Source organism: Hyperolius riggenbachi, chromosome 2, assembly GCF_040937935.1.
Source record: "Hyperolius riggenbachi isolate aHypRig1 chromosome 2, aHypRig1.pri, whole genome shotgun sequence".
Lineage (NCBI taxonomy): Eukaryota > Metazoa > Chordata > Amphibia > Anura > Hyperoliidae > Hyperolius > Hyperolius riggenbachi.
In genome coordinates this window covers 229760900-229788284 of record NC_090647.1, presented here as the reverse complement: position 1 = coordinate 229788284, position 27385 = coordinate 229760900, and positions in this window count along the sequence as shown.

The following is a 27385-nucleotide window of genomic DNA, read 5'->3' as shown; positions in this document are numbered from 1 at the left end:
CATCTCCAAAACTGACTATTTGTGTGTAGAAGTAAACCTAATGCCTAACGCTAACCTGTCGTTTGACCTAAACGCAACCGTAAAATTAACCCTTAAATAATTATTAAAACTCCAGTTAAGGGTCAGACCATATATATATACATATATATATATATATATATGTGTGTGTACACACACACACACACACACACACACACGTAGTCCCTACATTGTTCGGGAAATACAAACAAGCTCAGCTGGGGATTAAGGTCAGACAGAGCAGTTGCTGGAGACCTGTAACTCTGCTGTATGGCCATATTGGGCTCTATTGCCAGTGACGGATCTAGACCAAGTTGCGCCTGGGGCAAGGTCAGGTTTTTGCGCCTAAAGGTCAGGTTTTGATGCCTAAACTGCCATTCAATTTGCTGCCTTTTTAAGAATTCAACAAACTGGGCCTGGGGCAAGAGACCCGCCTGCCTTCACCCATTCGGGGTTCTACTCTCGACCTGTGTGGTCTTCTTTCTCTATGCAGCGGAAAAGTGAGTCTTCCTTGTGAGACTCTCCCTGCTGGAGATAATGTTTGCTGAGCTGTATGTAGTGTACAGAACCTTTATAGCTAAGTGCTGCAGCTCAGTTTCACTTTTTCAAATTCTACTTACAGTCTCCCACAACTGAACCTGTTTGTAAGTAGGGGACTGCCTGTATATTAACCATTTCACCTTATGAACGAGAGGAATTTTCACCTGTAAGCGCTCCTCCCATTCATTCCCCAATAACTTTATCACTACTGATCACAATTAAATGATCTATACCTTGTTTTTTCCTCCACCAATTTGGCTTTCTTTGGGTGGTACATTATGCTAAGAATTATTTTATTCAAAATGCATTATGATGGGAATAGATAAATCAATGAAGAAAAGATGCGGGCTCCTTCCGTCCTGTGAACGGCTGTCGCTAGGGCCACCTCAGTCCCTCACCTCCCACCTCTTCACCAGCGGCTTGTCTTTCACATGTATGTCTTTGTGAATATACCTTGATTTGAAGAATCTTTTGTTACAACTGGTTGCAGTAAATTGGATCTCCATAGGACGGAAAGAGCCCGCATCTTTTCTTCATTGATTTATCTGTTATAGATCCCTTTCTTCTGATGTTATTATGCGAAGGCACACGTCCAGCAACACATGTATGATATACCACACAATGGTGATGATTGATGTTCCTCCGTGGTAGTTTCTTGCTGACAGCATCACTGGTTTAGTATATAGGGGAAGTGTCACACATCCTTTTCTTCTGTTTGATACAATTATGATGGGAATAATAAGAAAAAATGTGAAAAAATTCATTATTTTTCAGTTTTCAGCCATTATAGTTTTAAAATAATTCATGCTACCATAATTAAAATCCACACATTTTATTTGGCTATTTGGCCTGGTTATTGCAACGTTAAAATTATATCCCTAGTACAATGTATGGTGACAATATTTTATTTGGAAATAAAGGTGCATTTTTTCAGTTTTACATCCATCACAAATTTTTTGCCCATTTTTTCATAATTATATGCCCTCTTGTCAAAAATATTTTTTTTTCTTCCCTAAAGTCAGCAGGTGTACTTTACTATTTGGCCACAAGATGTCCCCGCTGAGCAAAAATCCTATTAGCGTACTTTGTACACTACATAGGATACAAAAGCTATCATTCATAAAGCTTTTCCGCATGCGGAAATGCTGAAAACAGCTCACTTTACCGACCTCTTAGCAAAGTCTCTATTCATAAAGGCTCTTTCCTCATGTGAAGCTGACATTTCCAAGCAGAGCGATAAATCACCGCCTTGTGCGGTGATAATCATAAAAAATGTAACAAACTGTCAATTCATAAAGATTACCACAAGCGGTATGAGGACGGGGAATACCGCCCCCTCTGATGTGGCGATAACAATGTAAAGTGAATGGAGACACAGACCTCCCAGGCAGCTGCAGTAGAGCGGAACACGGAGAAATTTATCAACTCCGCAGCTTCTCCTGTTTCCGCAAGCCTACCGCCTGCCTACCGCCAGCCTAGTTCGGGAAATCTCCGCACTGCTATCGCAACTGTATCCTTTTCTATGAATGCACACAGAAGTCTAAAATGCCGGCAGCGGTGTTTTTCCGCACTGAGTCTCATTACCGACAACACCTTTATGAATGATAGCCAATGTATTGTTACATTGTGACTAGGGGAAGTGACGTAGGATTCCATCGGAAGCCTCCGATCACAGTGGCGGCGGGGAGATTATGAATGGAAACATTGTTTCTATTCATAAATTTAACGATCGGGCAGCGGTGGTGCTGCGACTCTGTCTGGACGTAGATTCTACTGCTTCTGCAATCTGTGCCATTACCGCCGGTCTCGCCACTCTATACCCGCCGCAATTCGCTCGCTCTGCTGTTTATAAGATTGCAGAGCTCTGTGAGCAGGTCAGGAGCCTCTTTCATTGGCTCCTGACCGTGTGATCACTATGAGCCACTCATATTGGCTCACATTGATAGTGTCAGGAGCCAATGAAAGCAGCTCCTGACCACCTTGCAGTGCTCTGCCTACATAGAGACGGCAGAGAAAGGAACCTGTGGTGATGGGACAGCATCGTGACCAGCGAGAGCGGCATGTATTCTCACTTCAGACAATGCGTTTTGTGGTTCAAACCGCTTCCTCAGGTCAAGTTAAGGTGCTTCAAAAATAAACAAATAAAACCAATTGGACGCTCGGCATTCCATAAACTTAAAACGTTACAATAGGTAAAATTGATTTAAACACACAAAATAAACATGACAGATAAACATGACAAATAAAACCATGTCATAAGGCTATACTGATAGTGGATCATTAAAGGGGAACTTCAGCCTAAACAAACATACTGTTATTAAGTTACATTAGTTATGTTAATTAGAATAGATAGGTAATATAATCTTTTACCCACCCTGTTTTAAAAGAACAGGCAAATGTTTGTGATTCATCGGGGCTGCCATCTTTGTCATGGGGGCAGCCATCTTTTTGGTTGAAAGGAGGTGACAAGGAGCAGGAGACACAGTTCCAAGTGTCCTGTGCCCTGATAACCCCTCCCAGCTGTACGCACTAGGCTTAAAATGTCAAATTCAAAATGTAAAAAAAAAAATTGCACCAAAACAGCAGAACGAGAACAACAACATCAGAAATCCCATCATGCTTTGCAGCTAAAAATGAGGCTTGTATAAGAGAAACAAAGTTCTGATGCTGTGAAACTGTTAAAGAAACACCAGGCCTTTTCAGTGCTGCTGAGTTGATTTTTAGTCTGGAGGTTCACTTTAAGATAACTACATATACCATTATTGGGTACATAAGGCATATTAAAATAGTAGAAAAGGCACATGTACATTAATTATGTCATATCAAAGTGGCCTGAATAGCATCTTAGTATGATATATAGTATAGGTAATATAAGGGGGGACCAGATTGGGATACAAGAGCGGTAGGAAACAATAGGCTGGAGGTGGCCAAAAGGACAGGATATGTGGGGGTATATAGGACTTGAGGTGAAGGGCCTATAGGACCCCATCTCGCCGCCCAGCCGCTCTACCCACTAGATACTAGCCACGGACCTTGGCCATTGAAGGACATTGTTTGCATTAAATATTCCACAATAATTGCATTTCTATCAGGGGCATTGCTGTGGCCCCAGAACATCTAGGAAATCTCTGAACAGTAAAGCAGAAGTATATATACACTGCCACAGAGAAAAGTGGATGTGGCCAAGCAGAGTGTAGGTGGAGACAGTTAATAGACAAAACACAAACGTATGCAAGCTTGGGTTACATGCAGTAGGAACTTTAATTATATGGCACACTAACTTTGCCCATACTATATGCTCCCTCCAGAAACTAGCATTATGTCACAATGTCACACACTCTCCTAAGAAAAAGACATATAAAAGTAGACATCTTTGACTGTTGCTTTGCCTAACTTTCCCTGTAGACAAGGGAGATAAAAACTGATATTCTATTTAAAAACAAAACTGTAATTTTTGAAGGATGCATGCGAGATAGAATAGAAAATAGGAAGACTAGCGTTCCTTCATGCGAAGTTTGCAGATTCTAGTAGTTCAGCAGTTCAACAACCCAAATATTTTCCTGTATTTTGGATAAAGACGACACGTATGTAGTATTTCTGCAATCAGTGCAACCCTTGTTTATAAGGTTATTTCAGTTTTTCTTTTTTTCTGATGTATATACTGTATATTTAGATAAAGAGAGAGAAAGAAAGAGAAAGAGAGAGAGAGAGAGAGAGAGTCTCAGTGGTGAGGCATAGGTCTTATACCCCTACACAGATCCCAGCATGAGATATCATATTCTCAGGCATGCTTTTCAGGTGAATAAGGAGAATAAACGAAACTTTCATGGAAGTTCGCGAACCCGAAAATCGAGGTTTGGGCCATCTCTGCATAGGAGAGACTGGAGGAAGCAGCTACTACAATGCACAGACAGAACCATGGCAGGGACACCTTAACCTTCCTGGCGGTAAGCCCGAGCTGAGCTCGGGCTATGCCGCCGGAAGGCACCACTCAGGCCCCGCTGGGCCGATTTGCATAATTTTTTTTTTGCTGCACGCAGCTAGCACTTTGCTAGCTGTGTGCAGTGCCCGATTGCCGCCGCTACCCACCGATCTACCGCTATCCGTCGCGCCGCAGCCGCCCCCCCCCAGACCCTGTGCGCTGCCTGGCCAATCAGTGCCAGGCAGCTCTATGGGGTGGATAGGAATCCCCTTTGACGTCACGACGTCGATGACGTCGGTGACGTCATCCCGCCCCGTCGCCATGGCGACGGGGGAAGCCCTCCAGGAGATCCCGTTCTTTGAACGGGATCTCCTGATCGCTGATCGCCGACGGCGATCGGAGGGGCTGGGGGGATGCCGCTGAGCAGCGGCTATCATGTAGCGAGACTTTGTCTCGCTACATGAAAAAAAAAAAATGAAAAAAAAAAGATTTGCTGCCCCCTGGTGATTTTTTTAGCAAACCGCCAGGAGGGTTAACAAACAGGTGTCCATCTGCTGGGTCCTTGTCAAAAGTGCAACTGCGAGTAACACTCTGCAGGGTATACCAGGGCAAGGAGGGTGTGGTGTACAGTAGGTAAAGCCAGGGAGCAACCCGGAGATACATACACACACTACACTGTCAAGTTCCTGTCGCTCCTGTGCAGGTGCGTGGCAGCAGGGACTCCACAGAGCTCTGAAAATCCCTACATATATGCTTTATCACTATACAACAATAACAAATATTTTGTCCTGTCCCAGATAGTCAGTAAACATTTGGTTGTAGATGTTCTCCTGAGGATGTATTGAATCAGAGTAGGTTCTTTATTAGCACTGGACAATTTTCTTTTTCTTCTAAGGAACTCCATTGGTGGATCTTATTTACTTCATGTTTCGCAACCAGCTGGGGGCTAGGGGACCGGGAGGGGACTTGATGAGCAAGAAAGAGAAGTAGCAGGGGAAGACGAGGTGTGGCATGTGGTTAGAGGTGGAGTAATGGGGTATAACAGGAACTCTATTCAAAAGCCAGGATTTGTTAAGGCGCAGAAGTGAGACTTTAAAGGGAACCTAAACTGAGAAGGATATGGATTTTTCCTTTTAAAATAATACCAGTTGCCTGACTCTCCTGCTTATCCTGTGTCTCTAATACTTTTAGCCACAGCCCCTCAACAAGCATGCAGATCAGGTGCTTTGACTGAAGTCAGACTGGATTAGCTGCATGCTTGTTTCAGGGTTGTAATTCAGCCACTACTGCAACCAAAAAATCAGCGGGACTGCCAGGCAACTGGTTTTGTTTCAAAGGAAACATCCATACCCCTCTCAGTTAAGGTTCCTTTTAAAGTGACACTGAAGGTGATATATCTGCTTCTTGGTTTCTTATTCTAGTTATTATAATCTCAGTCTTTTGTTGCAGTAAGGCTATTTATTGTTTTTCCAAAGTTAAAGAGAATATAACAAAGTACAGACCAAGTTATAAGTTAAGATGCTCCTCTAGTCCTATCTACACTAATTGCGTATAAATGCAGGTACTAAATCTTCAGCAAGATGGTTACTTCTTTCATGAAGATAGAAGCTGGTGTCTGCTCTCTGCACTCCTGCTGCTGGAATCTTGCTTCTGGAATCTTATAGAATCTTATGGAAGCTTCTCTTCCTCGCTCTAAGGGTGACCTCTTAAATAGTCATGAAACTCACTCATTCACATACACACACCCACATGACCACCCCTAGCTCAGGTATCATCCCGCCCCCTTGTTTTTCCAGTTATGTCTTCTTTGGACCTCTAGATGGCATTATAACCTCACTCATGAAGTCTTGTGATGTTGGCTGCAAAACACCCTGAGGGGCACCCTGATCATACAGGTGTTTGAGTCTGAAAGGTGACCCTTCCTTTCATAGAAACTTTCTCAGGCATCATCAAGACAAATAAAAACTCTTTAGCTATTGTCCATCTGATAAGAAGACTGTTCCCATGAGAACTTCCATTGTACCCTCAGTTTTTTTGGCTTTAGCATCAAGGGTCCCATTATTTGAGATAAGATAACACCAGTTTTGTTAGCAATTTAGTTGCTAGACCAGCCCTGATTGTTTCTGTTCCTAATGCATAGTACCTGATTCACTAAGCGGTGCAAACTGTTTAGCACGGGCGTGCTAAACAGTTAGCACGTGAAGTGCCGTTCGCAGACTTTTGCGCGCGCAAAGTGCCGCGATTCGCGCGACTGCGGACTTTTGGGTGCGCAAAAGTCTGCGATCGCTCGAATCGCGGTAAATTGCGCACGCAAAAGTCCGCGAACGGCACTTCACGTGCTAACTGTTTAGCACGCCCGTGCTAAACAGTTTGCACCGCTTAGTGAATCAAGCCCATAGTGTCAGATGTTGATTTGCTGAACAGGGTCTCACTTTAGTTTCTGTAAACACTGCCAGCTATTTTTACCTCTCAGCATTCCTTTGGGATGGTTTCAGACTATTCCCACACCTATGCCAATATTGCAGATAGAAATCATATCCAACAGAAGGGAAAAAAATATGATATAATGAATTGTATGTGTAGTATGGATAATTAATAGAACATAAGTAGCAAAGACAAAAGTCTCATATTTTTATTTTCAGTTACATAGCTTTGTTTTTATAACATTGCATCATTCTCTCATAATTGCAGTTTACAAACTACACTCTGCATTTTAAACTATGACAGAGCTACTAACAGAGCAGAGCTAATGACCCTTCCCTGCAGTAAAACCTCATCTGAAGCTGTCTTTCACTGTTTCTTTGATGCATAAGTGCTTCAGAAAACAGCACTGTTTTCGACCCAAGTTGGGTCAGAGAGCTCAGAGAACCTCAACTGAAGTTTCTTAACTCTTCCTGTACTGAAAATATGAGACTAATTTCTTTGATATTTATGTTCTATTTCTATTTCTACACATACAATTCATTGGCCCATATCCAATTCACTTTTTCTCCCGATTTTTTCTCCTAAGTGATATTTTCACATCTTGTTATAAAATGCCTTTTAACCACTTCAGGACTCAGCCTTTCCGCCCCCTTAAGGACCAGCGCTGATTACTAAGATCTGTGCTGGGTGGGCTCTACAGCCCCCAGTACAGATCAAATACCAGGCAGAGCGACCAGATCGCCCCCCTTTTTTCCCCACTAGGGGGATGATGTGCTGGGGGGGGTCTGATCGCTCCTGCCTGCGTGTGGCTGGCGGGGGGGGGGCACATCAAAGCCCCCTCCACCGCAGGATTCCCCCTCTCCCTCTCCTCCCTCCCTGCCCCGGAGATCGGAGGCTGCACAGGAACGGATCTGTCCTGTGCAGCCTCTAACAGGCTCCTGCCTGTCATGTGACAGCGATCCCCGGCCGCTGATGGCCGGGGATCGCTGATGTAGTACAACGCTGCTACTGTTAGCAGCGTTGTAAAAATGTAAACAAAGCGGATTATTTCCGCTTGTGTTTACGTTTAGCCTGCGAGCTGTGATCGGCAGCCCGCAGGCTATTCACGGAGCCCCCCGCCGTGAATTGACAGGAAGCAGCCGCTCGCCTGAGCGGCTGTTTCCTGATTATTAGCCTGCAGCCGGCGACGCAGATGTGTGTCGCTGGTCCTGCAGCTGCCACTTTGCCGACGCGCGTTATGAGTGCGCGGTCGGCAAGTGGTTAAACCACCAGTGAACAAGAAAATGCTCAAACTAATGTTGATAGTACCTTTTCACCAACTTTTGGGTACTTTTTCAATTGTAAACTTCTGAAAAGTTATTTTAAAGAGAATATGAAAATTATCTCCTAGGAGATAAATCAGGAGAAAAAATGAACTGCATAGGGGCCATTATCTCATGAGTTTATTTTCACTTCAGATTCCCTTAAACCACTTCAGCCTGCGGGTTGTTTTCACCTTATGGACGAGAGGAATTTTTACTTTTCCGCGCTTCTCCCTTTAATTCCCCAATAACTTTATAACTACTTATCATAACAAAATGATCGATACCTTGTTTTTTTTTCACCAATAAGGCTTTCTTTGGGTGGTACTTTTTGCTATTAATTATTGTATCCTAAATGCATTTTAATTGGAAAAATAAGAATACAATGGAATTATAGTTTTAAAATAAAACGTTCTACTGTGGATAATAGCCACATATTTTGTTTGTCCATTTGTCCTGGTTATTGCAATGTTTAAATTATACCCCTAGCACAATGTATGGTGACAATATTTTATTTGGAAATAAAGGTGCATTTTTTCAGCTTTACATCCATTACTAATTACAAGCACATAATTTAACAGTAATATACCCTCTTCACATACTTATTAAGAACATTTCAGTCCCTAATGTATATAGGTGTAATTTTACTATTTGGCCTCGCACATTGTTTTCTATTAACGTACTAGAAGTACGCAAATAGGAAGTAATGTGTGGCTGTGTTACTTAGGAAGTGACGCATGCATCTCATTGATGCCGACGATCACGGGAACCTAGAGGGGAGATGAATGAATGGGAACTAAGTTCCCATTCATTAATCTAACGATCAGTGGCGGGAGCAGCTGGAACGGCGGGAGCGAACGAGTAGGAGCTCCTACATCTTAGAATGATCACTGTTTTTGAACAAAAACAGTGATCATTCTCAATGCACAAGCACGGATTGGCTAAAGGGACATAATATAGAGCTACATAGGGAGTGGTGGTGTGTGCCGCGGCTGCTGCGGCTACAGCCAAAGGGACGCGAGACTCACGCCCGTGCACTTTGCGAACCTCCACAAAGTGCACCGTCCCTGCGGCTGTAGTAGCAGCAGCCACAAATGTGAGACTCATGTCTGTGTGGTTGAAAAGGTTAACAAAAAATAAAGAACAATCTGTGCACCTTTTTCCATGCCTTCAGGGATCATTCATTTAAATGCCATTTTAAGTTGTTTTATTTTTCATGGCAAACCCCTGATCATTGTGCTCTATTGTTATCCATAGCTTTTCTGTCAAAGACGAGCTAAATAGAAGTCTTAATGCAAGAATATATACCTAGCAAATTCCTTACAGTTTCTAGCATATGGAAGTGACATGCAGATAAGCCAAACAAAACATTTCCCATATGTACAAGAAGACATTGTAAAGTTCTATCTGTTCTTTGTTTAAGTCTTATTGTTTCAAACCATGTGGAGCATTTACCATTAAAGCTGCAGAGCTTAAGCTGTCTGCACTGGAAACATTTTGATCCTTATAGAAAAAAGAAAAAGGTAAATAAATGATGACTGTGTTAACTAAAAAATAACAAATGAATAACATTTCATAGGCGTGGGACCTAGTAAAGTTCTACGTTTGCACCCCACACCTGCAATAATATTGGTTTTACCACACCACAAAGCAAAGACAGACTGACTTCAATATTTGCCTAAGCACACACACATGTACATGCTGGTAATGTTTGCTTTACATATTCCACCCTTTATTAGATGTTGTAAATGTGTGTACATATCTAAAAAGAGCTTTTGTTTCATGGAAATGTAATTCTAGCCACTCAATCTATACCTGTAATGAGTATTATATATTATGTTTAATACATTTTACCATCCAGCCTGTCTTCAGGATAGAGTTAGTTTTTTCTATTTAGAAATATGTATTAGAAGTGCAATTTCCTTTTATTTTGGTTTTAGATAGAATGGTCAGAGGTTAGAAATTCTTTTGGATTTTTATTACTGTCGTGCTCCTGTGTCTCCTTCTGTGTGGACTTCTCTTACTTCCTGTTCAAACAGGAAGAAAGAGTTACAGATTACCCAGAAAGCTCATGGTGAACCAGAACTCCTATGAGTGTGTAAGGGGCTGCAAAGGATCAAAAAAAGCACTCTTACTAAAATGTTAAGCAAAACAAAAGTTTGCCTTCTTAAAACAGAAGGTATTTGAGATTATTCAGGTTGGAGTGAGCACATGATGTCTCCCTCGATGCATCACTGCTAAATATGCAAATCATCCTTTGCTGTCCCTGTAAGCTAAGCACACCTGGAGTCTGTATGCATGTCAGATTACCGTGGCTCTGTACAATTAACAAGCTGACACATCATTGCATTAGAGCACTTCTGGAGGTGTCAAGTGGTTATCTTACAGGTACAATAAAGGATGTGGTTGTGGGGTCCAAGAATGTTGGTAAACTTAAGTGTTACTTAGCTAAGAAATAGCACTGGGCTATCATATAGTTGAAATAAACTTGGCACGCCCGGTCGGCAAGTGGTGGGGAAGTGATGGGGATGGCAATTGGTTTAGCAATAAGTTTAGCTACATTGTACATTGTAGCTAAACTCACATAGCAACAATGGGGATGAGGAACTTAGCGTTAGGAGAGGAGAGTGGAAGGTTAGTGTTAGGAGAGGTTAAGGCAGGGTCAGCATAAGAAATGAAGATTAGGAGTGGAGAGGGCAGTTAGTGTTAGATGTTAAGAGGGGAGAGGTTAGTTAGAATTTGAGAGGGAGAGGGAATTGGATAGACATACTGTATTACCAAAAGAGTAAATTCAGCAAATTCAGCAATATCCAGTGCTAAAAATTGCCATGGTAACGAATGTACACACAAAGGACACCAAGCCGGCAATCACACAATGCAGCACTTTTTAATGCTTCACCAACTTTAGCTCTACATCTGCACTGTGTACAAATATTTCCTTGTCTTTTCATGGAACTCACCTGACTGCGTAATCTCTGTGACCCATTCTGCTAATACATATATTTGAAGAATGATGAATAAGATAAATAATTGTTGAGGATCCATGTGTTCTTTTCCTAGCCTGCGCTTCAATGCTGATATTCAGCAAGCTGTTGCTTCCAATGGTTTTCAACTGCAAGTATCATGACTTTTTCCAATCTTTCTTTGGTCCCAATCTGGGAAGAGACTTGCTAGTAGCATACTCCATACAACTAAAAAATAAAGGGTTCCACAGCGTATGACAGAATAACCCAACAAGCAAAGCAAAGTGCAAACAATATTATTATTATTATTATTTAGTATTTATACGGTAGCGCAGAAGGTACGGATTTCTCCGTCCCTGGTTTTTTAGGGGGGAAAAAAGGGACGGAGAAATTCGTACTGCGGGGGTTTAAGTGGTTAAATAAGCCCAGTATTTTTGTGTTTTGTATATTTTTGTGGTGCATTTTAACCACTTCACCACTGAGGGGTTTTACCCCCTGACCACCAGAGCAATTTTCACCTTTCAGCGCTCCTTCCATTCATTCGTCTATAACTTTATTATTACTTATCGCAATGAAATGAACTATATCTTGTTTTTTCCGCCACCAATTAAGCTTTCTTTAGGTAGGACATTATGCCAAGAATTATTTTATTCTTAATGTGTTTTAATGGGGAAAATAGGAAAAAATGTGGGAAAAAATATTATTTTCAGTTTTCGGCCATTATAGTTTTTAAATAATGCATGCTACTGTAATTAAAACCCATGAAATTTATTTGCCCATTATTCCCGATTATAAAACCGTTTAAATTATGTCCCTATCACAATGTTTGGCCCCAATATTTTATTTGGAAATAAAGGTGCATTTTTTTCAGTTTTGCGTCCATCCCTAATTACAAGCCCGTAGTTTATAAAGTAACAGTGTTATACCCTCTTGACATAAATATTTAAAAAGTTCAGTCCCTAAGCTAACTATTTATGTTTTTTTTTATTGTATATATATTTTTTTTTTTAAATTACAAAAAAAAAAAAATTGGGGAGTGTGGGAGGTAATGAGTTAATTTATTATGTAAAACAATTTATTTGTATGTGTAAAATGCATTAGGGTGTAGTTTACTATTTGGACACAAGATGGCCACAGTGAGTATGTTTACATGCGACCTGTAAGCGACCGGAAGGACGCTTACAGGAAGCAGTAGGAGGCTGGGAGACTCACAATGATCGCGCTGTTTCTGAAAGAAGCAGCAGATCATTGCGGGGGCTTAGATCAACGAACGGGAATGGATTTTCCCGTTCATTGATCTCCGGGCAAGCAGGCGGCGGCGTGCACGAGCGGCGGGTGCGCGCGCACGAGCGGCGGTAGCGCGGACAGCGGCGGGAGCGCGGAAGGTACGGATTTCTCCGTCCCTGGTTTTTTAGGAGGGAAAAAAGGGGCGGAGAAATTCGTACCGCCGGGCGTAAAGTGGTTAATATAGACAAATGTGTAAATGTTACACATATAAGAATTATTGTGATAAAACACATCAGTTATATTAGCGCCTCACTGTGTTGTATACTGATGTGCAGCTAGAACCAAAACAATTTTGAAAGATGCTGTTTTTTCCAATTGTGGAATCGCTTCTATAGCCTCCAGTCATTTCTTCCTTTTATTAGAATTATTATTAAACTATAGCCACATTTAAAGTCTGTCTGGATGTATTATGTAACAATTCACATACAGTATATCAAATAATAAAAGTATTTTAATAGCAAACATAATTAAGGGCCTCAAGCACCTGAGTATTTTTAAAACAAGCAAAAAAAATCATTGTTTTTACTGTTTTATTAACAGTAATCTGTTTTTCATATGTGCATTTTTTATGTTAGATGATTTTATGGCAAACAAACAAAACAAATACATACAAAACAGCAACTTAGCTTAAAGGTACCCAGAACAACAGGTGACCATTTCTCAAAATGTTTAAAGAAATGCATTATTATTTAATCACTGCCACAGTGACATTTTTAAAATCCTTAAGCACCTTAAAGGGTGACTCCACAAAATAAAAAATATCCCATCAAGAACATCCACATTCTGTAGATTTCAAAGATTTCAAAGATTTCCTATTTCCTTTTTTTTGTCTCGGTTAGTAGCACAGGTGTGCTGAAAGGGAAATGGAGTGGATGTGGTGGAATCCGTGCTGTGAACAGATATTTGGTTTTATACTGTACTTCTAAATATAGACAGTCCAACCTCTAAGAACTAAATAATCACTGATAAGGTCAAATAAAGACATGAAACGGCGTCTGTGCAGTAAGTCTCAACCCGGCCGACCGGAATAGCATCCCGGGGGGCTTGTAGGTGAGTTACAGGGGCTGAGAGGGAAACGGGTTCTCAGTATTTCCTTTATTCTTCACAAAAGCACTCCCTGGAAAGGATCTATACAAATATTCCAGCTAACCTCCCTACTTGTTTGCACATAATTTTGGCAGTTGGGCTGAGCAACTAAAATTTTGAAAATACAGAAAGTTCTGAGAATCCTTCTTGAGGAGATGGATTAGCCCAAAACCAGATATACGAAAAATGTGCTACCTACTAAGTGTCAGCAACTAAGTGTCAGCAGCAAAAAAGTAATTTATAGTGCATTTTATTCTGGGGCAAATGTACACCTTACATCAATGTACTTTAGAAATGCCTGTGATAGTAATTCTTTAACTTGTAAAGAATACAATGCAAATGCATTACTCATAGCTGAGAGACAACTGCTGTACTAGGGCCTTGATTGCCCTTTGAACATCATAGTCTACACTTCAGCACAAAACCACTGGAACGTGTCTGAGAATTTGCATTGGTATGGATCTGATTTTGTCTTCATGTTTTTGATACTCATTCTTCCTGTTATAAGTTAAAACATATTTTGATATTCATTTTTCTTGTTATAAGTTAAAATATGTTTCACATTATGCTCACTTACCTAGGTTAGGACTATAGGCCTCTCTTCTTAGTTTTGTAATGGTCTTCATATGTTTTGCTACCATGCCAGAGCAGGAAATACTGCTGTGTGGATCTGAATTTGAGGTGACTGTAGAAGCATACAGAGAAAATCTGCAACACATGCAGACTCCTTAGATGACCCTGGAAAGTGGTACTCAAGCATGTCTATCAGCAGTCTGAAATGCCACACGTGACCTACGTGATTCAGACTAAAATACTTTATTCCATCTATTCTTTCCGTTAAAATTCTTTTTTTTTTACAGTGAGTGGAAAGGTAATACACATTGTGTTAAACAGAGCACTTTACGTTTGAAAGTACTTACGGAAAGAACTATTTTTATTCTAGTCTTTCTGCGGGGATAATGAAATGTTTAAGTGACTGCTTGGCATAACCTGCAGTTTATTGAAAGGGTCCTATTGAGTCTCGACTTTCTTATTTACCATGAAACTCAGGTTAGGAAGCACCAGATCTGCATTAGCAAACCTCACTCTTGGCATGCAGTACGACTGTATTATTTTTGGCGCGTATTTCTGGAAAATGTTCCTGTTAGTTAATTTATGGCGTGCTACTTTTTACATCTCAATGTAAAAACCTAATGTTCAGAAATTATAGTTATACAGTGTTGTACTCCAATACATTATGTGAATGAGCAGCAGCCTCAGTTATACGCTGAAAGGTTATGAAAAGTCAATGTACAGTGGGGCACTGTGTATTTACATCTGAATCCTATATATTAATCATGTATTACACAGAGCAGATTCTACAGCAAATCAAAAGGATAAGTCCTGGGATGTTAGTTATATGTCTGGCCTTGTGATTCCAAACCACAGGGTGCCGGTACAATAAGTCAGGCAATCCTTGATGTATTTCTCAAGACAGATAAGCAGAAGCTTAATCATCTGACTGCCTGCTGAAACAGACTGCACATATAAGGAAGAGAAAATGTTCCTTTTTTTCTATGATTTGTAGGTAAGTTATGTAAAGGGTAAATGCACGCCTATCATGAATATATTATAACAACTCCAATTTCCTCACTGGTCAATAAAGTCACTATAATCCTTTGCCGGTTTTGATCCTTGCAAGAGGTACTTCTTTATAGCAGCCTGTATATTGCACACACTTTTTAGCAGCTGTAGATCATGATTTATTAATGCTGTGCACTGTTTTTGTCAATGGCCTCCTCCTCTTTAGAGTCGTACAGAAACAGGAAGGGATATGCAATGGACTGTGATTAGACTCAGTGCTGAATCATTCATCATACAGCCAATAGCAGCCTGCAGCCTGGTGGGTGTACAGGAGATCTAGGGACTGGCATCATATTCATACCAAGTTGTATTCAGTTTGCAGGAATTAAAAAGCAATGGAGAAGCCAATAGTGATCCACCATCAGAACCCACCCCACTAAGTATAACTATTTGCTGTCCCTGCTTAGAAGCATTCTGTGGGGGCTGTTTCCAGTGGTGAATGGATAGCAGAACAGGTCAAATACATTGATTACTATTACTAGGCTTTAAAGGTAACCCAAGTTGAGAGACATGGAGGCTGACATATTTATTTCCTTTTAAACAATGCACATTGCCTGGCTGTCCTGCTGATCCTCTGCCGCTAATATTTTTACCCATAGACCCTGAACACACATGCAGATCAAATGACTCTGATACAAATCTGACATGATTAGTTGTATGCCTGTTTCAGATGTGTGATTCAGACCCTACTGACCAGAAAGATCAGCAGGGCTGCCGGACAACTGGCATTTTTTAAAAGGAAATAAATATGGCAGCTGCCATAGATTTCTCACCTCGGGTTGCTTTTTTAAGGCTGCTGAAGGAAAAGGGACCGGGGACCAACATCAGCGTCTAGGTTTCCTTGTAGGTCACAGGCCACTTGGGGGGCAAGAAGACTTGATCCTGGGGTTCTTTGGGGGATTTGATCAGGGGGCTTTAGTAGATGACATGGAACTTAAATTCAAAGCCTCAGTTGACAGTCAGGGTTTTTTAAGGGGTTGGACAACCGTAATGTTACATGTGTACATGGAATTAAGGTATGCACAGTCACTAAATTACTAAATTACTAAATTATATATTATATATTTTTATATTATATTTTTAAATTATATATTACATTATACTGATGGTCTCTTTGCCAAGCAGCTTGTTATTATTATTATTATTTATTGTGTTTATAAAGCGCCAACATATTACACAGCGCTGGACAATAAATATATACAGTGATACAAGGATGACAGACATAACAAGGTTATACAACATGCAACAAAGTTATACAAGGCAAACGGTACAAAATACATGATAATGCGATATGGGCTGGTTAGGTAGGCCCAGTATTACAGGCTGTCACAGGATAGGAGCACACGATCCTGTAGATTACACCAGGGAAGGGAGGACCCTGCCAGAGGCTTACAATCTAAACTGGTGCAGTGGAAACACTAGGTGGGACTGTGAAATAAATATTCAGTAGAGAGTTACTGTGTGGTAGGTGGTAGGTGGTGGGTAGGCCAGGTCTATGGGGAGGAGTGGAGGATAAGCAGGAGTCCAGCTGTGTAAACAGTAGAACTCAGGTAAGATTGTCAGGGCCGGATTTTTACTCTTTACCGCCCAAGGCCACTGTCAGCAGTCGCCCCCCTTCAGTATAGGTAGCCAGTTGACCCCCCACCAGTGTATAGATATCCAGATGACCCTTTCCTCCAGTACAGGCAGCCAAATGACCCTCCCCCCAAAATCCAGTATAGGTAGCCACATAACCCTCCCTACCCCTTCAGTTTAGAATGCCTGATGACTCCCCTTTCCTTCAGTATCAGCAGCCTGATGACCCCACCCTTCCCTCTAGTAGAAGAATCTAGATGACCCTCTCCCCTTCTGTATAGATAGCCTGATGACCCCTCTCTCTTCAGTATAGGTAGCCAGGTGACCCTTCACCCCCCCAGTATAGCCTGCTGCCCACCCTCCCTTCATCTTGTGGTGACCCTTCATCCTGTGGTGCCCTAGGCCATGACCTTGGCTTGAATCCGGCCCAGAAGTTTGTGACCCAGGACACCAGCAGCATGTGATGAAAATCTTGGGTAATTAAAATCAAGCATCCTAACCCTTTCGGGACCGCCCGCCTAACCCTCCTTAAGGACCAGGTGTTTTTTGCTGAAATAGGGGGGTTATTGGGGGGTTAGGGCAGCCGGATCCCTGCAGGGTCTTGCTGGGCTGTGCCCCCTGTGTGGCCAGGTGTCCCCCATTCAGCAGCTGTTTTCACTCACCTTCCAGGCTCCAGCAACAAGCCGCAGCAAACCCCTCTGCTCCGGGCGGCATCTCTGCTCCTACTGCTGCTCAGTTCTGGGTCACGGCTTGATGATGTCATCAAGCCGGGACCCGGCGCTGACGTCAGAAGGAGCAGAGATGCCGGCCAGAGTGGTGGGGAGAGCCGATCGGCGCGGGAACGGCAGGTAGGTGAGTGGATGCTCTTCTTCCCCCCCCTACCGCCGCAGCTGTGAAAGTGATCACTATGATCCTCCGGCGATCACGTGATTAGCAGCCATACGCGATGGCTGCTGATCACTGAGGGGAGATGTCAGCTGTCGTATGACAGCTTAATCTCCCCTCTCCGGTGTGTTGTGCGGACGGTTCGTTAGCGCGGACGTTGAATCAACGTCCAGTCAGGGCGGCAGCACCACCTGCTGGACATAGATTCAACCTATGTTGGTCTCCAAAAGGTTAAGCTACAGCCGCTGAGCAATTTTTTTCTTTTTTCCTGCACTATCTACTGTATGTGTATTATTCCCAGGTGCTTGAGAGATAGATGAGTGTGTATTTGTACACAGATCATATAGTATATCAGGTGCATTGGCAATGCATCTTTCTATTTGCCAACACAACTAGCACCAATACTGTTTCTCTATTTTTAAGATGTAATTATATTTCAGTCTACAAAACTGCAAAGGGGACATGCCAAAAAATAATTTAGCTCTGCTGCAGGTCTCCCTTACGGCACTAATGCCAAATGGAAAGCAGCTGTCTGTTTATATTAGTTCTATGTTTGTCTCATCTTCTATGATCAAGCTGCTCACAAGCAAGGAAATCTGCAAAGAAAGGAATATTCCTTATAAATAAAATGCCAGTTCCCTAACAGTCATATTGATTGATACTACTTTGATTTGGCAGTTTGAGTCACAACTGGGAGCAGAGGCACAGCTAGGGTTTTTAGCTCCTTGGGACAAAACCAGTTTTTGCACCCCCTCCTGGCCCCCTTGTGACAAGGGGTGAGCACTGAGCCATAAGCGGATCCATCATTGTAACCGTAATAATGGAGCCTGCTTAAAAGGGAACCTCATTCAAATCAATGCAAATCGATATCTAACATTAATATATTTTCGTTATTATTTCTTGTCTGTTTTACTATGGTATCTATCGTTAACAAAGCTTGACAACTATGTTTATCGTTTTCAGATTTCGTTAATAGCCGGCGCCAATTCGTTATCAAGTCGGGCCCGTTTCTCACGGTGCCTTTTTTCATGCATGCCTTTTACTGGTGCTCATTTTAGTAAACAGAAAAAAAGAGGTACGGTAATTGTTGATTATCAGTATTATAAACAATATTTTACGTCATATCCTGGCACCCATTTTACTAAACGATAACTTAAATATAATTTATATCTGGCGCCCTTTTTAACCAGAGCCTTTATGATATGCACGCTTCCATCATGCCTTTCTTGGACATTTTAGAGTTTTAGAAACATTTTAGAGTTTTAGAAATTGAAAACCTGCACTTCTTGGCATATTTTTAAGGTATGAAGAAAAGGACAGATTCAAGAATCAAGAAAGCATATCAAAAAGACTGAACCATGACAAGCAGAGTTCCTCTATAATACCGCCAGTACTGGCATGTGCTGCACACGTCAAATACAGCAGCAGAGAAAAGTCTCCAGGTAAAACTGCTGCAAAATGATATTAACCGCTTCAGCTTTGCCTTGTTTTGGAGCTTTCATATTTACTTGTTCCAGACGCTGGGTCAGCTCTCCTCTTCCTCTTATCTTCCACCATTCGTGGCGTTGTACTGCCGACATCCTCTTCTGGGTCCCTATCACACAATATGACATGTGATCAGGACCCAGAGGATGATGTCTGCATTGCAGAGCGGTGCGGTAATGCTGACATCATCCTCTATGTCCCTATCACGTCATATCATGTGATCTTGATTCCGATCAGGATGTCTGCATTGCAGCACCATAAGTGGAGGAAGAGAAGAGGAAGAGGAGAGCCGATCCAGCATCGTGAACAGGTAGATATGAAAGCGCTCCCTGCACCAAGTCTGCACTGCACTGCATCAGGCAGGTCAAGTTTAGCTGACTGCTGCAGCCCTGCCCCAAGTTATCTAGAGCAAAATAACTCACGCATGGCTGCCAAAAGGTTAAACAATACTAGTTGCCTGGCAGTCCTGCTGATGTCTTTGGCTGCAGTAGTGTCTGAATCACACACTTGAAACAAGTGCTTGTTCAGGGTCAATGGCTAAAAGTATTAAGGTTCACATACACTTGTCAATTTCCAGCAGAAATTGATCAAAGCTATTGATCACTAAATAAGAAAATATCTTGCTCAAAAGGGAGTGGGTCCGGTGTGGCGGTGATGGCAGTACATTTCAGGATGACTGATGGACCCGTCGGGTCTCCCCCACATCTAAAATGTTTTCCCGCAGGTCCATGCAGTGTGTTGGCAGTAGAGCACACAATCATCTGCCACCAGTGCACTCCTCCTGTGTCCTCTCTCCATCCCTGCAGGGGCGCCCGTACCCTGTGACCCTATGGCATGTACATTAAGTGACTACTGGTACAGGCACACCGGCGGGTGTATGGAGAAAGAACACAGGAGGAGCATGCCAGCAGGATAGATGAGCACAGGCTCTGCTCTCTCCATCCCTGCAGGGGCGCCCGTACCCTGTGACCCTATGGCATGTACATTAAGTGACTACTGGTACAGGCACACCAGCGGGGGTATGGAGAAAGAACACAGGGAGGAGCATGCCAGCAGGATAGATGAGCACGGCCTCTGCACTCTCCATCTCTGCAGGGGCGCCCGTACCCTGTGACCCAATGGCATGTACATTAAGTGACTACTGGTACAGGCACACCGGCGGGGGTATGGAGAAAGAACACAGGAGGAGCATGCCAGCAGGATAGATGAGCACAGGCTCTGCTCTCTCCATCCCTGCTGGGGCGCCGTACCCTGTGACCCTATGGCATGTACATTAAGTGACTACTGGTACAGGCACACCGGCGGGGGTATGGAGAAAGAACACAGGAGGAGCATGCCAGCAGGATAGATGAGCACGGGCTCTGCTCTCTCCATCCCTGCAGGGGCGCCGTACCCTGTGACCCTATGGCATGTACATTAAGTGACTACTGGTACAGGCACACCGGCGGGGGTATGGAGAAAGAACACAGGAGGAGCATGCCAGCAGGATAGATGAGCACGGGCTCTGCTCTCTCCATCCCTGCAGGGGCGCCGTACCCTGTGACCCTATGGCATGTACATTAAGTGACTACTGGTACAGGCACACCGGCGGGGGTATGGAGAAAGAACACAGGAGGAGCATGCCAGCAGGATAGATGAGCATGGGCTCTGCTGCTAACATTCTGCATCGGCCCAAGAGGTGCACATTTTTGATGGAGGCAACCTGAGGGTTTGGTAGTCAGCATTGCATGGTGGCTCCATTCGTTTTCAATAGATTTCAAGGTGATTACAAATCTATTAGCAGTGTGTGGCAGTGAAGGATCGCTCGCTGATCAGATTTCATTCAGAGAGGGATCTATCTGTTGGTGGAATATGGTGGTCATCTGCTAGTTAGAGGCAGAGGATTAGCAGGACAGCCAGGAACATTGCATTGTCTGAAAGTAAATAAATATGTCAACCTTTATATTCCTCTCACTTCAGGTTTGCTTTAAAGTGGACCTGAACTCTTGCACAGGACAGAAGAAAAACATAGATAAATGCACCCTGCATGTACTTAGAGAGTTTAGCCTGTCTAAGTCCCCCTTATCTGTGTCTAATCACAAGTTGCAATTTGATCTATCCTTCTGTCAGCTAACTGCCACAGCAGATAAGCAGATAAGATCATTTGAAAGCACAGGCTGTTCACAATATGTCAGCTTACATGAAAGCAGGAAATAGACACACTGCAGATTCATTGTAGGATTTGTATCAGCTGTAACAAAAAAAAAGTTTTTCTTTAAAGGTTATTATGCTGTTGCGTGTCTTTTAGAGCGGAGAGGGAGTTCTGAGTTCAGGTCCACTTTAAAGAAAGTACCCAAAACTGTAGCAACCCTCTGTATTACAGCCTATGGAAACTACTGTAATTACATTAAAAGTCATGTAAACAGTCTACTGATGTAAGCAATTGCTACAAGCAACCATGCTAGAAGTATTCAGCATGTAAGTTATTCCACCATTTGTAGTAATAATAATAATAATAATATTTATTATTTACTGTATATAATAATATTAATTTGAACATTTGTATAGCGCTTTTCTCCTGTCGGACTCAAAGCACTCAAGAGCTGCAGCCACTGGGACGGGCTCAAGAGGCCACCCTGCAGTGTTAAGCAGTCTTGCCTTGAATTCCTTACTGAATTTCTTACACTAGTAAACATACAGGCCCATATTTAAAGAGGGTCTTGGGGGTTGTAGACCATTACAGAGATGGAATTTCCCAGAAAACCTGGCCTATAATTTTTAAACTTAATCCAAGGGTCATTGAAGACCATAATAAGTTAGGAATGTTAAAAAGTTTGTAAAACAGTAGTCAGGTGATTGCCATCAGCTTCATATGTTCTCAGTGAGAACTCTTGGCTTATACACAACATAACATTTTCCTGTCTTCTTGCAGGCAGCCCCCTGGAGTCATCCTGTGCCCTCACCATCCTTCTGAGACCCTCCGGTCAGCAGCAGTGATCCCCGCAAAGCTGGCCAGCTGCACGCCTCCTCACGGGGTCCCTATTACAGGAAGCATTCTGTGCATGCGCGGTATGTAAGAATCACTACTGCATATGCACAGAACGATCTTGGCAACAGGAGTGTGATCAGGAGGAGCGGATCTCAGAGCCGCGAATGCGCAGTAGCCTTTAAATGGCCACGACCGGCAAATGGATGTGCCCTGTTTGTAGCCATGGTGGGAATCTATAATACTTACATGCAAGGATTCAAGGAGACCATTCACTTCCCTTCTTTTATGCCTATGGCCAAACCGACTGACACTGCAGATGCATTGAGGATAGAGCTAGATATAGTAATGCCCTGAACTGAACATAAACACAGGTATGGTCCTACAGTGCATGAAAGACCCTATTTAAATTGCTAACATGTCAAGCATTAAATATTCTCATTAAAAAAATCAATTTATTAAGTGAAACAAAATTTAATCTGATATATTGCGTTATAAGCCACATGTCGGTCAAGAACTCCATCAGCGCTGTAGGCTAGTATGCAAATGTATATATATTTTGGAAAGGAAAGTTATGTTCCAGTCAAACTCTAAGCCTGGACTGTGCCAAAATAACTAACCTGGCCTCTATGAAGAAGGGCACAGAAATGTTAAAAAGGAAATGCAGTTAACGTCATGTATTTAGACTTGTAGAAGCATTCAGTACTGTGGAACACAGGAGATTGTTTGTATAAATGGACGAAACATTGCCTAGTAAAGAGAGACTATCATGTGTTTAGACATTTGACTGACGGGTGAGAAAAAAAATACACAAGATCACTGTTGAACTGAAACGCATGAAGTATGGCTCCTACAGATTCAGCCATTAACCCAATGGCCTTCTTTTTCCATTTTAAAATGTACAAGGAAAACATACGATGAGTCAGTAGAGTATTCCTAGAACCTGCAATGCTTACAATTTGAACATTTCCTAGTATAATAAGCAGAACTTATAACTTAAAACACTCTCTTCTTTTAAGGCTGAATAGATGCTGTTAATTGGGTGAAACATGCATGCTTGCTTTCATCTTTAATTGAAAAAAATCCCATAGCAGAACTCTGTTAGAGCCTATTTTGTTACTTCCAGATAAAAAAGCATAAATGTGGCCAAACACACAATACAAAGAAATTAATCCAATTTAATAGCAATTCAATAAAAACAGTCAGTTGTACAGAAAATATTAAAGTTTTTTTTTGTATTACGGTAGCTTGAAAAATCTGATTGAATTTCTTTGTTTGTTTGTTTTTTTCAATAAAAAAAGCTCAGGAATGGTGGATTGTTGTGATCAATTTTTATAAAAAAATGAATGGTGTAAGGTAGATTGTTATAGTATATACAGTATATTTTTTAGTAGTATTTAGTATTTATATAGGGTCAACATCGTCCACAGCGCTGTACACAATACATAGTCTTGTTACTTAACTGTCCCTCAGAGGAGCTCACAATCTAATCCCTACCATAGTCATATGCCCATCATAGTCTAGGGTCAATTTCAAGAGGAAGCTAATGAACTTATCTGTGTGGTTTTGGGATACGGGAGATAACCAGATTGCCTGGGAGAAACCCATCACAGACATGGGGAGGACATTCAGATAGTGCCCTGGCTGGGATTTTTTTCAGAATTTTCAATCATTTTTTTCATAATGGAGGAAAAATGTAACGTGTATGATACATTAGTCAGGCCTTATGCCTTCACCCAACTAACTTCAGTTAGTCTTCTAACTAACTTCAGTTTGTCTTCAGAAGCTTCCATATGGTGGGCTTTTGTTTGCATCATTTTGCTCCCCCAAAAAAAAACAAAAAAGAAAAAAAAGAAATAAAGGTAAGCGCCCAGTTTGTTATATATATATATATATATATATATATATATATATATATATATATATATATATATATATATATATATATATATATATATATATATTGCATATGCATTCCTCTTTCTCACCTTCTTTCCCCATCCCTCCCCAGCCCCGTCCCCATTTCTATCAATTAACTGGCTTTTTTTTTTTTATTGTTTGTATTGTATTGTATTGTTTGTGCCCAATACGGCCTGAAGAGGGTGGGGGGGGGGGGGGTGGATGTTACAATCAATCAGAATAAATAAATGTAATTCAAGAATTGGAAAGAAAAAATTGTATTGTATGATTGTTCAAGCCTAAAGATGTCAGTCCATGTCTACTAAGTACATAGGCGTGTACTGATGAGGATACTGCTGATAAAAATGGAGAAGATTTATTCCAAATGATGCAGGCTAGACGTGAAGCATCTCTCATCAGAGGCATAACAGTAGTAGAGAGGCCTGTTCGTCAGTTCCATGTACTCAGCCATGAAGTCAAATAATGGAAAAGCAAGACTGAGCTCAGTGGAGAGATCGGCTCTAAAATAAAACTTACAGAGCCTGGCTACAGAGAGGAGAGGAGAATAAACTGGCTAGGAAAATGTCTATTTAAGTCTCTCATGGTGATGCCCATTATCTGACTCACAAAGTACAAGGTTGTTTAGGACAAGTGCAGCATCAGTGTAAGTAAGATGCCTGTCGTACACATGTAAGCAGATGGAAACAGCACAATAACAAAAATGATGCTTGACACAAATCTATTGGGGGGATGGGGGGTTGACAGGCAGGGGAAATTGGGGACAGTCTATGATTTCTAGCTTTTTCAAGAGAGACATTGGGGGAGATTTATCAAGAGTGTCTGAGACAAAGGCCTCAATTCACTAAGCTTTATCAAACACTTTATCAAACGTTTGATAATTTACCTCATGGGGAAAATCTAATTTTGAACTCACTAAGGTGTTATAGATTTATTGAATGTTTCATTGATAAAACATTTGACAAATATATAACACTTTAGTGAATTCAAAATTAGATTTTACCGATTAGGTAAATTGTCAAACGTTTGATAAAGTGTTTGATAAAGCTTAGTGAATTGAGGCCAAATTATTGGTAGGTTTTTAGAAATCCATGCAGAATTGTCTCAGATATCTTAAGAGATCATAAGACTGTGCAGTTTTCTTCTCTGTTGTAAAATAGGAGGAGTTAGGAAGGTCTCTCAGACAGTGCAGTGTGTGAGGGAAATTGCTGTTGCTGAGGTAACCAATTCATCTGTTGTATTGATACCAGCAGGCTCTGAGTAAGGAATTCAGCAGGGGGGAGGAGCACGTCACAAATAATGTCTAGCCTGCACTATCTGTAGAACTGCTATTAAGCACTTATTAATCTGCAGCAGTTTAGGGATGGATTTGCACTTTTCTTAACTGTAGATCAGTTCTAGAAACTCATGCTAAACTGCTGATATTATGTAGGTTTTAATACGTTTCTTATTATCAAGCAGAATGGTCCCCATGCTGGTTAGAACTGTTTAAGAAGAAAAAACTGTTAGTAATGCTTTGATAAATCTGGCCCATTGTACTGTGTCTGTCACTTGATCAATGCTACCCCATTTCTGTGATCCTGTATGTTAGCGATAGGCTTCTCCTTAAAGGGACTCTGTAACAAAAATGTCATTGTGTTTTCTACCATCCTACAGGTTCCTAAACCTATTATAATGTACTCTGGCTTACTGCAGCACTTTATACTATCACCATCTCTGTAATAAATCAGCTTATCTTTCCCCTGTCGGACTTGTCGTCCAGTGTCTGGAAGGCTGCCAACTCTTCAGTGTGATCTTCTATGCATGCCCCCTCTATGCACACTCCCCTGTGTGTGTTATTTACATTAGCCAGCTTTTCTCTGCTCTCTTATCTTTTATAAGCTGGATAAATCCTCTGTTCACATACTGATGAGTCACATACTGCAGAATTTCAGACAACCGGGCAGAGCTGTCTGCAAGAGTAAACAAACAATCAGCTTGTAACTTCAGTGAGCTGCAGGGGGAAAGAAACACACAAATGATCTCTTGAGATTCAAAAGGAAGGCTGTATACAGCCTGATTGTGTATGGATGTATTTTCTATGTGTGGACATACTGTACATCAACCTACTTCCTGTTTTGGTGGCCATTTTGTTTGTTTACAAACAAACTTTTTAAACTGTTTTTGACTACTTTTAATGCGGCGGGGAGCGGTGAAATTGTGACAGAGGGTAATAGGAGATGTCCCCTAACGCACTGGTATGTTTACTTTTGTGTGATTTTAACAATACAGATTCTCTTTAACCAGACTTGCCTGTCAGTCCCCAACCTACCACTGATTTCAGCCCAAAACACCTCCACATAGCCTGGGAGTCAAATTGCTGCCTAGCAATATAATTTCCTGTATGATGAACCTAATGGAGGATGGGACTGTTATCATCAAAAATATACTTTGGAATAGACAAATGATTGATGTTTACATATGTAGGACATCTACTTAAATGATATAATACAAATAAAATACAAGGGAAGATTATCTTAATTAGAATTACTGGTATATGTGCATGTTGTTTTAAGTGAATTTCTGAAAAAGATAGGTACAGTAGAGTTAGTATTATAGAAAGAGGAATAAACAGATGTTCTGTGAAAATGAAATACAGATACAAATATATCTGCAAGGTTGGCATGAGTATTTATCTTCATTAAATGAACAAAAAATTGCTTCATTACTGCCTTTGCTAAATCAACTCCAGTTTTTAGGAAAGGCTTATTTATCATACAGTGAATAATACTCGGCAATCCAGTTCTTTCAATGACACAACAAATCCCATCTTTAAGGGAAAAAAACAGGTACTGTAATAAGCATTTTCAACTTGTATACATACTGTCGGCACAATAGTGGTTAAGCAATCTTCACCCTGCTACCTTTAGTCATTTCTTATACCGGGTTGCTGTTTTCACTAGATGGTGATATTAGCCATTACCACAGCTTGATGTAAAATCTTTAACCACTAATGTGAACCTGCTTGGAGACAGAAAATAATGACTGGAGCTGTTTAAAGAACTCTTGTCCAAAGCTGGTTGATTTATCCGCTAAGTCAGGAGCTGAGCTGCATGTGCAACAGTAATTGGCCTGTTGAGGCTTCAGACTTGAATTACCCAGGTTTGGTGTAAGATGATTGGAATGCAGTGTTCCATAAGATGAGGCTGTGTTCTGGCAGGGAAATCTAGGGATATATGACCATAATGCAAACTGTTATAAAGAAAGCTATGTATCAGCAGGACAGAATGAAAAAAAAATTGTTTTGACAGCTTGGATTACCTATCTGTATTACCTGATAATAACTTGGGGGGGAGGATTATTAGAAGTGCACAGTGAACAACGTTCTTTACTGTACAATAAACAAATAGAGCAT